Consider the following 10,471-nt stretch of genomic DNA (forward strand, 5'->3'; position numbering starts at 1 on the left):
GATTCCCATCCTTTCCTGAGCAAAGCCTCCGCTTTCTTGTCCATTGGGTCTTTCAAAGCCCCCATATCCTCAAAAGACAGGTCGGTCTTTTTAGAGACTTTCGCTAAAGAGGCATCTATCTTAGGACATTTGTCCCACAGACCTGCATCTTCCTCCGCAAAGGGGAACCTGCGATAAAAAAACATTCTCTTTTCTGGGTGCTGCCACTCCACTTGGATCATGTCCGAGAGTGATTTGTGGACCGGGAAGGTGCGTCCTTTCCTTGTCTGGAGCCCCTTATATAGTTTGTCGTGCACCGAAAGCTCAGTGGATTCTTCCTTAATATCCAGCGTATCCCCTATGGCTTTCAACAGCTCATCTGTCTCACATGATGGGAAAAGGAATTTCGTAGCTGAACTGCTATGCAACTCCCCTTCCGACTCATCCTGATCCTGTGACTCATCCTGAGATCCCGAGGATTCACTGGGCGCTTGCTTGCTCACCATGCTCTCTGCGTATCCCGTAGAGCTACCTGCTCCCGAAGTACCTGGTAAACTACTCTCCACTAGGGGACTCACTGGGGTCTGGAGCGCCGACCTGAAAGACTGAAATGTATTAACCATTTCCTCTCTCATAGAGTCCAAAAGCCCTTTAAACATTCCGGCTGACTCTTTTGCAACTATTTTCTCTAAACACACTTTGCACAAGGGTTTGGACCATGAAGCTGACATTTTTGCAAAGCAAGAGGCACACTTCTTCCCTTTTGGGCGCGAGCAACCAGCTTCTGCGAGGGGCTTATCCTCCATGGCTTTGACCTGTGTAAGACAAGAGTGCAGCCATTAGCCAGTGCCCTGCCCCCATGCAAACCATGTTTCACAAAACACTACCCCGCTTGTCCTGAACAGGCCCCCAACACAAGCAGGGTAAAGGGTAGGGGAGCATTTCCAAAAAAAAACTCGCCTACCTTAGCGCCAGTGCCATGCTCTCCCAGATCTGGAGCAGCTGCACCCGGTCCGGCCTCTGTGGGCATTCTGTAGCTCACTGCCGACCACGCTATGGGCCCGCTCCTGACGTCCCCACCGGCCGTATGTGGTCTAGGTCGGCTATGGTGTACAGCTGCTGAGCGGATGTGCCCAGTTAGTCGTGGCCGCGTGGAGTCTACTGTCTATCTAGGAGCTGTTGATTCTGTCCCCTTCCAGCTCCTTATGTCTCCGGCGCGAAGCTGAGCCGAAACCGGAAGTGGCGCACCGGAAGCGCGTCACCGCAGCAGACGACGCGGCGCGTGCTACACGTGGCGACGGCGCCCCCAGTGACGTCACCCGCCATAATCACAGCCTAAGCAGAGAATCCAGCAACCAGCCAAGAAGACGATGCAGCGCTTCGCGCGAGCGCAACACCCCCCACGCTGTCACCGACTGCACCGCTCCCCCTACCATCAGGTAAGTGCTCTATATGCTGCCGAGGTATCCGGGACCCCTGGATTACCTCCAGCCTCCCCGTACCCCTCTTCATGCTGCCCCTGTTGTCACCAGACAGTTGTCCACAATAGGACACACGCACACTCCAGGTTATTACTCCTTGCCACTGCTGTACACCAGGGGGGGCCACCATCTGGTGCCTACTCACGTGCAGGAGGATGGTTGCCTTCCCTGAGTGATGGAAGGGAACCTTGGCCCAGAATCGGGTGGGGGTCCGATAGGGAATCCCTGTATGCACTGCAGCAGGTAATCCTGGAGTAGGTCCCAATGCATAGCAGGGTAAGGCTCAGCCCTAGGGCAAACAAACAAGAGCCCTAAAAATAACAAACATTACGATGTCCCTGTGTAGCCGGCGGAAACACAAAAAAAACTGGACTTGGGATGGAAGGAGGAGTCTATTTATTTAATGTGGTTGATGTGTTTCCTGTTGCAGGCAGGCGGAGCCTATATCTCGATGGCTGTCCTGGAAGATGACTGGGGAAAAGTAATTTGCCGGAGGTACGTTACAGTGCCATTCATTTCAATAGCACCCCAAATGTGCCTCCCACCCACAGTGTAATCGCCCACACTGGAACGCATGGTACCGCAATGCTGTGCAATTTCAAAAAATTGTGCATGCAGTTTTATTCTGAAGTAAACTTTGTTTGTAACACTGCATTTGTGTATTTTATTTTAAATTAAGGATGGTATTTTTTTAAGGATTTTTAATTTTTTTTTTAAAAGTCGGCCAACTAATCGATTATAATCAGTTGCAGCCCTATCAGGGACAACAACAACAACAAAAAAAAACTTACAGGTTCTGGAACAATACTTCTTTAGCAGGTATTTCCCTGCAGGTGCATCAGATGGAGCATGGCTGTTCAGGCTCTGCTACAGGCGGTACCTCACTGGCTGCAGATTACCAGAAGCAGCAGTGGGCAGGAATGGGTTGTAATTGTGGAGGAGGGTTAAAACCAGCCAAGAGGGATCTCTGAAGGACCAGAATGTTGCTGACAACTCTCTCAACAGATGAGACGAGGCTACTATATGCAGCCTCAGACTCGTCCTTCGGACCTCCAGCTGTTGAACTACAAGTCCCATAAGGCATTGCAAGACTCACAGCCAGTCATGACTTTTAGTGTCACATGCATGTAGCTTCACCACAGCTGGAGGGCGCAAGCTTGGTTACCCTTAATTTTAAGACATTGAAAAAACAGGACTGTTGTAATGGTTTAGGCCAAATGCTTCCTAACAGGCTAGAGAACCCCTACCACCAACAAGGAAGGGAGACGAAAAGTACAGGAGTAGAAGAGAACAGGTCACAAGAGAGAGACTCCTAGGCCATGTTTCAGCGATGCATCTCCTCCATACATAGGAAACAAAAAAAAATGAGGAGGATGTCAGAGGGACTGCTTTTTAACCTTTGACCCAGAGATGTGTTTCCTATCCTGGTGGAAGGAGCCTCTCTCATGTGCTGTCCTGGAAGTTGACTGGAGAAAACTAATCTAGTCAAGGGTTTTACGGAGGCTGGATTCACTTTTGTTTGACAGTATTCAAACTTCTTGAAGATGGCAGTATAACCCAAATGTCCCTCATTAACTGAAGATTTTTGGGCAGAATAAAAAAGGGTAATTCCACTTTCCCAGGCAGATTTAGCAAAATGGAATTACCCTCAATCTATCCCCTCCCCCACCCCCCTTACATTTGGACAAACACTGCTTTCCCTCCACGGCTCCTGATGTACAGTACATAATCATTACAGCCCTTTGCTGGGTATTTCAAATTACCCTCACAAATGAAGAGCATTCATTGGTCAGGGCAGTTATCACGCCAATGAGAAGCACTTGTTGCCAAGAAGCATCCTCATTGGTCAACGCAGTCAGAAGCGCTTCTGATCGGTCAAGTGAATGCAATGAATGAATTCTCACTATTTGCAAGCTTAACTTGAAATACATAGTGAAGGGCTGCAATGCTGTGTACAGATCATACATCGGCAGCCACGGAGAGGAAGCAGCATTCGTTTAAGGCCCCGTTCACATTGAGCGGTGCGTTTGTTGCGCGATTTGCATTTTGCGCGATATCGTGCAAATGCTTGCATTGAGCAAGCTTGAATCGTGGCAAAATCCGCTCCAAAAAGGGTCCTGCTGTAGCGACACATGACAGCAGGACCCTTTGCCCCATTGCCAAGCATTGGAGCGCGATATCGTGCGGTAAATAGCCGCGATATCGCGGGAATTACCGCGTGATAAATTGCTCAATGTGAACGGGGCCTTAAGGTAGAGTGGTGGAGGGGGAGCAGATTGGTGGGGATATTTCCATTTTCCCAAATTCACCTGGGAAAGTGGAATTACACTTTAAAGCTCTTACAAATACTACTGTAGGACAGCATATAAAAACTTAGGTTAAAAAATAAAATAAGCATTCGATGCTAAATAGTGGCGTGGATCACAGCAACATTTCACATAAATGACATAAGCACAACTGCCATCAACATTCAAGAATAGCACATCTACATTCACTCTTCTCAAAAACATCAATCTTGTTCTAGGAATTTCCACACAGAGTACGGTACTTTCCTACCAAAACTATACTTCATTAACCATAACAGCTGATAAAAGCAAATCATACCTTATTTACAGTGAAAAGTCATAAATACATCAGTAATGCACTATTTATATGCACAATATAATGCTACATAGCACAAACATACCTCACTCCGCCTGTAAAACTAATCAGAACCATGCTCCATCTGTCTAATGACCCATTTAACCAAAGACAAAAGAGCTCCGGCTTTTGATAACTAGAATATCAAGAAATGAAACTATAATAAACATCTGCAAAGTACTGAGTCAAGATTCATAGAAACCCTTTATACAGAACTAACAGGTGTTTGTACTGAAACTGTACTGACATCTGCATCATACTTGCAGTTAGTGTTTTGCCCTCACATACAGTACTTGTTAGTGTAATTTATGAAGTATAGATTGGAGCATGGCCTATTAGCCCCAGACTTGCAAGAAACCTCCACCATGCTTCACTGTGGCTGCAGACACTCATTGTACCGCTCTCCAGCCCTTCGCTGAACAAACGGCCTCCTGCTACAGCCAAATATTTCAAATTTTGAGTCAGTCCGTCCAGAGCACCTGCTGCCATTTTTCTGCACTCCAGTTCCTATTTTTTTTATGCATAGATGAGTCTCTTAGCATGGTTTCCACATCGGAAGTGCGGCTTTTTGGCTGCAAGGCCACAGAAAAATGGCAGCAGGTGCTCTGGACTGAGGAGTCTAAGTCCCCGTTCACACTGAGAGCATATTTCCACGAGATATCACGCGATATCGTTCGTCCAATGCTTTTCAATGGAGCTGTCCACATCCTACAGCTCCATGTCACCTGTAGCTCGTCGCCTGTACATGACCCTTTTTGCACGGATGTCGCGTGATTTGGTAGTATTTGCATGCAGCCCAATAGAGAAGTTGCGCTATATCGCGCAACTACGATCGCGTGGAAATAAGTAAGATTTGCATGTCGCTCAGTGTGAATGGGGACTAAGTGTAGCTAGAAGAATTGATGCGGTTTTGAAGGCAAAGGGTGGTCATATCAAATATTGATTTGGATTTCTATTCTGTTCACTTACTTTCCATTTTGTTAAATGATAAAAATAAACTATTAATACTTATTTCTGAAAGTATTCTGACTTTACAGCATGTTTTTACACCTGCCTAAAACTTTTGCACAGTACTGTATATGTGCCAAAAGTGGTGGTTTAGCCATCAATATAAATTTTACTACACTGCACAGGGCACACAGTACGCAAATTTCAATACTTCCAGATAGTGAGGACAGTGGGTCCACTTCCTGTAACATTACTGCTGGGCCATCATCATCAAGGGCACCCTTACTGATCAACAGGAACATAGGGGAGGAGGTAGGCTAACTAGTCATAAGTATCAATAGCTTCTCCAGCACCCATTGCAAGACCACCAATAAAATTTGCCTAAGAGCCTAAAACTTTTGGTATGTGCAGACACCAATAGGTGCCTGCATTGTAGTGCATCATTACGGTACCGACAAGTTTACTGTAACCGACAATACCATTTCCCTGATTAAATACCAACATTTGGTACATTATGGCAGCTCCTAAATATTACAAATAAAAGATGCATTAGTAAGTATTCTGTTAAAAGTGCTAATCCCTGGTATACCTGTCGTGAGAGAAATAGAGAAACACCCTACCGAACCATGTCAGTAAAGGGCAACACGTGCACACTGCAGTGCATCACAACGCACAATGTTTATATATGTGGCACACTGCATTAAAAAAAGATTTGATTTTTCATTCGTTAACGTGAACTGCCATCTCATTCAGAATGAACGAACACAGCGCGTCTATATCGAGTTGAAACAAAGTCTTAACATGGCCTTCACAGAAGCAAAAATAACTTGAAATGTCAATAACAACCTTTGAGAAGCTTGCTTTCTTTTTCTTCAGTTGGCCATAAACAGCCCAAGAAAAGCAAGTAATGCTCCCAATTTCAAGCATCACGTGCAAAAATCGGGCAGTTTCTGTGTGCATGGCAAGATGGCCTATGTTGATGCTATTTAATACATGCTAATTTACAGGAATCTATCTGCCCTGGTAAATAAAAACGCTTATTACCGGTTTATCCTGTCATCAGTTATTTTCCTATCTCAACAGTGTGATAATGTGATTCATTCTGCAAGGAAATCACAAAGCATCATCCCCCAGAAGATAGGGTAGTCTTAGGCCTTGTTCACACCAAATGCAGAGCACATCCAGTCAGGTTTCTGCACACGCAGTGCAGTGCGTTGTGCCGCGTTTTGGGCTGCTTTTGCTAAAAAAAAAAAAAAAGTTTTTTTTTAGTTTTTTTAAAGTTTAACATGGGCTTTCAGGCACTTGCATGCGTTTTTGCGTTTCTCATGCGTTTTTGATGCATTCCAGAGCAGGTAAAATAGGGCTTGCCGCAGTTTTTTCACCTGCTCTGGATCTGCACGCTGCGATGTGAACTGGAGCTCAAAATACCATAGGAATACATTGGACGCAGTTTTGATCCGGTCTGCACCTGCTCTGCTCTGGATCTGCTCCGGGCTTGGTGTGAGCAAGCCCTTAAGCTGACCATACACCTTACAATTTATCTGCAGATTTTCTGTGGTCAGATGGAAAAGGTGATACAGATTCCTCCATCTAAATAACTGTGTGGATGGAGTAATCTCCACCTGGGCCAATCTGTTGCACTTTTTCCATCTGACCACAGAAAATCTGCAGATAAATAGTACGGTGTATGGGCACCTTTAGAATGGCTTTAAAGCAAGAGAAAAAAAGATAAATCAAGGCCAACTCCAGCTAACACGGTTAAAAGTGCATCTATAGCCAAAAATTGTTTTGTTTTTTGGTAAGGGTTAAAACTAGGGATGCACAGATATCGGTACTCTATGCCGAAAAACCGGTATTTCTTTTTTCGGTACTCTCCGATACCGGGTGGTGGGTTGGGGGGGTCGGGTTGCGACATGCCACCCAGCTTCCTGATTGGCAGGGAAGCCCGGCTGCTCAGCAATAAGTGAAACCGGCTTCCTAGCACAGCTTCCCGATTGGCAGGGAGTATCCGCCCAAATACTCGGTATCGGTGCATCTCTAGTTAAAACCCTGCCAGGTAAATTTTTGTTGGCTGTGTAATATTATGGAAATTTCCGTCCACTTCTGTCCTTCCTTTCCCAGAGACACAACAGCAAGTTAGAGGAAATTCCATCTTAGTGGTCTCCAGAACATTTCCCCTATTATACAGGATTTATATAGCGCCAACAGTTTGCACAGCACTTTACAATACATAGTTAGTCAGGTTGAAAAAAGACACAAGTCCATCGAGTTCAATCAAAAGAGATACGGAGAACGTTACAAGGAGGACGTTACAGTCACCATACAAATCAAGACAAAATGGTAAGGTTTGCCCTCTCCTCTTTCTGGATTTTGGATTTCCCCTCACTTTGTCTTGGTGGCAATGGTCCCCAATACAGACAAAGTGGTGAATTTCCATAAAGGGGACACAGACTGCAAAAGAAACTCGAGACTAACCACCCAGGGAAAGGCAATCTAAGGCACAAGTGCTAAGGTGGGCATGCAATGCCATTTCAGTGGGACCCGGAAGATCATCAAGTGGCATGCATTCAGACACAGACAAGCCCAGTGGAAGATCCCGCTCCCTACAAATACAATACTACTGCCATAGACTGTTACAAAGCCCAACCAGGCCCTCTGCGCCAGCAGCCAAGCCATCTCCTTGAAATTTCAGAGTCCCACTCAACGTCACTGACATTCAACTGCCAGGTCTCCCCCAGTACCAGTGTAGGTCTGCCTACCCTTGACCACGTGACACGATTAGATGTCAATAAACATTGATTGAAAATTAATCTAGAGTGCAAGTGACCTTTTCTACATCATTTATTGATTCACGGAAGCATCCGTAGTCACTCTTTGCACCCACCCAACTCCAAAGGGTTTCTATTCGGTCAGGAGTGCAATGGGTTCTGATTGAATATTGGTCTGCCTACCCTTTCTCCTCCTAGGGGAAATGAGAGCATCAACAGGTATGAATGTAAAACCCCTAGATATTCGATGGTGCAGGAATTGGGGCTGATCCGAGGTCTACGTTACACTATTATCTACTGCAGGGTTAGGCAACCTTGGCATGCCATCTGTGCTGAAACTACAAATCCCATCATGCTTCTAGTAGCCCGTGGCTTTTAGTACCTTGCAATGCCTCATGGGACTTGTAGTTCTACAACAGCAGGAAAGCCAAGGTTGCCTAAGCAGAGTCTAGAGCTTGTAAAATGACACTAAGAGCTTATTCCAACGATAGTGTTGCTCCATACACGCAGCATTCATACATCCAGAGCGCACCGTGTATTGCATTTCCATTTATTTGAGTGGCACCCTTATACACAACCCAGTGGCTGTGTGTTGAGCGGAAAAAAAAAAAGTAATACAAGTACCTTTTTTTTTTTTAACCACAGTATTGAGGTACTGTGCGTTATGCTTCAACACAAAGCTACCGGGAGGTGCATTGGGGTGTCATCCAAATGAATCTCAAGGCAGCATGCGGTACAACATGATAGGTATGCTGTGTGATAGAGATTTAGTACACTATGGTGTGAATGGGCCCTTAAAGTGACTCTGAACCCAGGAGTTAAATCTTAAAAATGCATTCTAGTACCTTAACTGTTAACAAAAAAAGTCTCACTCGGCTGTAGATCCTCCAATCATCTCTGAATTGGTATGGACACTGTCCTTCCTTCTGGAGGGTGGCTACTTTTGTTCTCAATGATCCCTGTGTGTGTGTTGTAAAGTAGTCACCGCTCCAAGCTCGCTCCTGTGATGGACTACAATCTCAATACAAAATTAGTAAACTAAACATAAGATTGTAGTCCATTCCGGGAGGGAGCTTGGAGCGGTGGCTACTTTACAGCACACACAGGGACCATGAGGAACGAAAAGTATCCACCCTCCAGAAGGAAGGACAGTGTCAGCACCAATTCAGAGATGATTTGAGGATCCACAGCCGAGTGATACACAAATCTACATTTTTGTTAATCCTTGAGGTACATGTATGCATTTTTAATGTTTTAACTCCCGAATTTAGTGTCACTTTGAAGTGGAAAAGGTAACTGACCCCAAAACCTAACCGCTTCCCAGTTCTAGCTTTTGGGGGAGGGTTAGCCCCCATCAGTGTAATGTGAGTTTTCCTAACCCTGTGACCACCTTTGTGGGGTTGTAACGGATATTATAACGCACTGCCCCTGATGAGAAATGTCTGCCTAACACATCGTAAAATTTGCATGTACCATTTCAGTCAGGGAGTTAACCGCATGTCCATCAGCAAGGTGATTAAGGTCCCTTGGTGGACTGAAACATGTTCGCAATCTTTTTAGCTGCTTTTATACCTGTTCAATGAGGAGACGCCATTAGGAGGATTCCTACAAGTGTCAGCTCTTTTCCACTTCATCGGCAAGGTACACTGGGTGCCCTTTAGAATAATTGACACCACAACGCACTGAGGCTTGTAACATGTGTTACTGTACCACACCTATGTGAATGGACCCTTAAACTTTGGATGGTCAGCTTTGTCTGCATGCCAATCTGACTACTATTCCTACAAGTGTTTATCACATTCACTTAACAGGATACAATGTTTATTACCATGGTGGCCTTTTACAATGGTGAGATGAGCAGGCCATAATAGCTTGCATTACTTCACCGTCAGTTAAAAGAGGCACTCCACCAGAGGCCCCTGGAGACACTGATGGCCTCCAGCTTCTTTGACACCCCACAATACTCTCGGGGACTTCCGGAAAGGGGAAGAAAGCTCGCCTTCTTCCATTCCTCTCTGCTCACCACACAGACCGCCCATATATTCCCGAACTGCAGAAACGTCTTCTCTAACTCGGATTATAATAGATGACCGAGTGTATCGTCTACCATCGGCCTAGTCAGCCGCAGGAACGACTCGCACAGGCCTGAACAAGAGAGGCCGGGTCGCCTATATGAACGCAATAAGAAAATACATTGTAAGTGTGCGGCTCCCCGGCCACCATTTAGCTTTTACACACCCCTTACGGCCACGACTCAGCTGCCTACACCGTTCTTGAAGCCGTTCCTCTAAGCTTCCGGTTCCGGTCGCGGCCTTTTTCGCTCAGTCGTGCTAAACCGCGGTCCGCCATTAATCACGTGAATTTCTTGTGCCCGCCCCTTCCTACGCCATCCTAGACCTGTACCGCAAATGACGTCTGTAAGGTTGCTTTTTTTTTCTTTGGTCGAACTTTATTAACACAAAAGAAAAGGAACAAAGCAGATGTGAGGCGGATTTGTTAAAGTAGTTCAGAAGCTTCACTCAAATTACTGTGAAGTTTCTCAACTACTTCATGTATGGAATCATGTGAAAAGCATCTGCAGTTGATTAGATATGGAAAGTAAATGGGAATTTGCTCTTCGCATGACTGCATAGATGAAGTGATATTTGCAGAATT

The 10,471-nt window shown here is 45.5% G+C and overlaps 1 long non-coding RNA gene across 1 annotated transcript in view; it reads right to left on the reverse strand.

Annotated features, from left to right (window-relative positions):
* The window catches only part of LOC108792672, a 20,108-nt gene extending 9,914 nt beyond the window's left edge, over window positions 1–10,194 (reverse strand). Inside the window, exons 1-2 of the long non-coding RNA XR_001941580.1 lie at window positions 10,053–10,194; window positions 7,513–7,518 (exon numbers count right to left, since the gene is read on the reverse strand). This is a non-coding gene — a long non-coding RNA (uncharacterized LOC108792672). The remainder of the gene's footprint in view (window positions 1–7,512; window positions 7,519–10,052) is intronic.
* Window positions 10,195–10,471: the final 277 nt, after the last annotated feature.

Source organism: Nanorana parkeri, unplaced genomic scaffold, assembly GCF_000935625.1.
Source record: "Nanorana parkeri isolate BGI_ZX_2015 unplaced genomic scaffold, ASM93562v1 scaffold667, whole genome shotgun sequence".
NCBI classification, from domain to species: Eukaryota; Metazoa; Chordata; class Amphibia; order Anura; family Dicroglossidae; genus Nanorana; species Nanorana parkeri.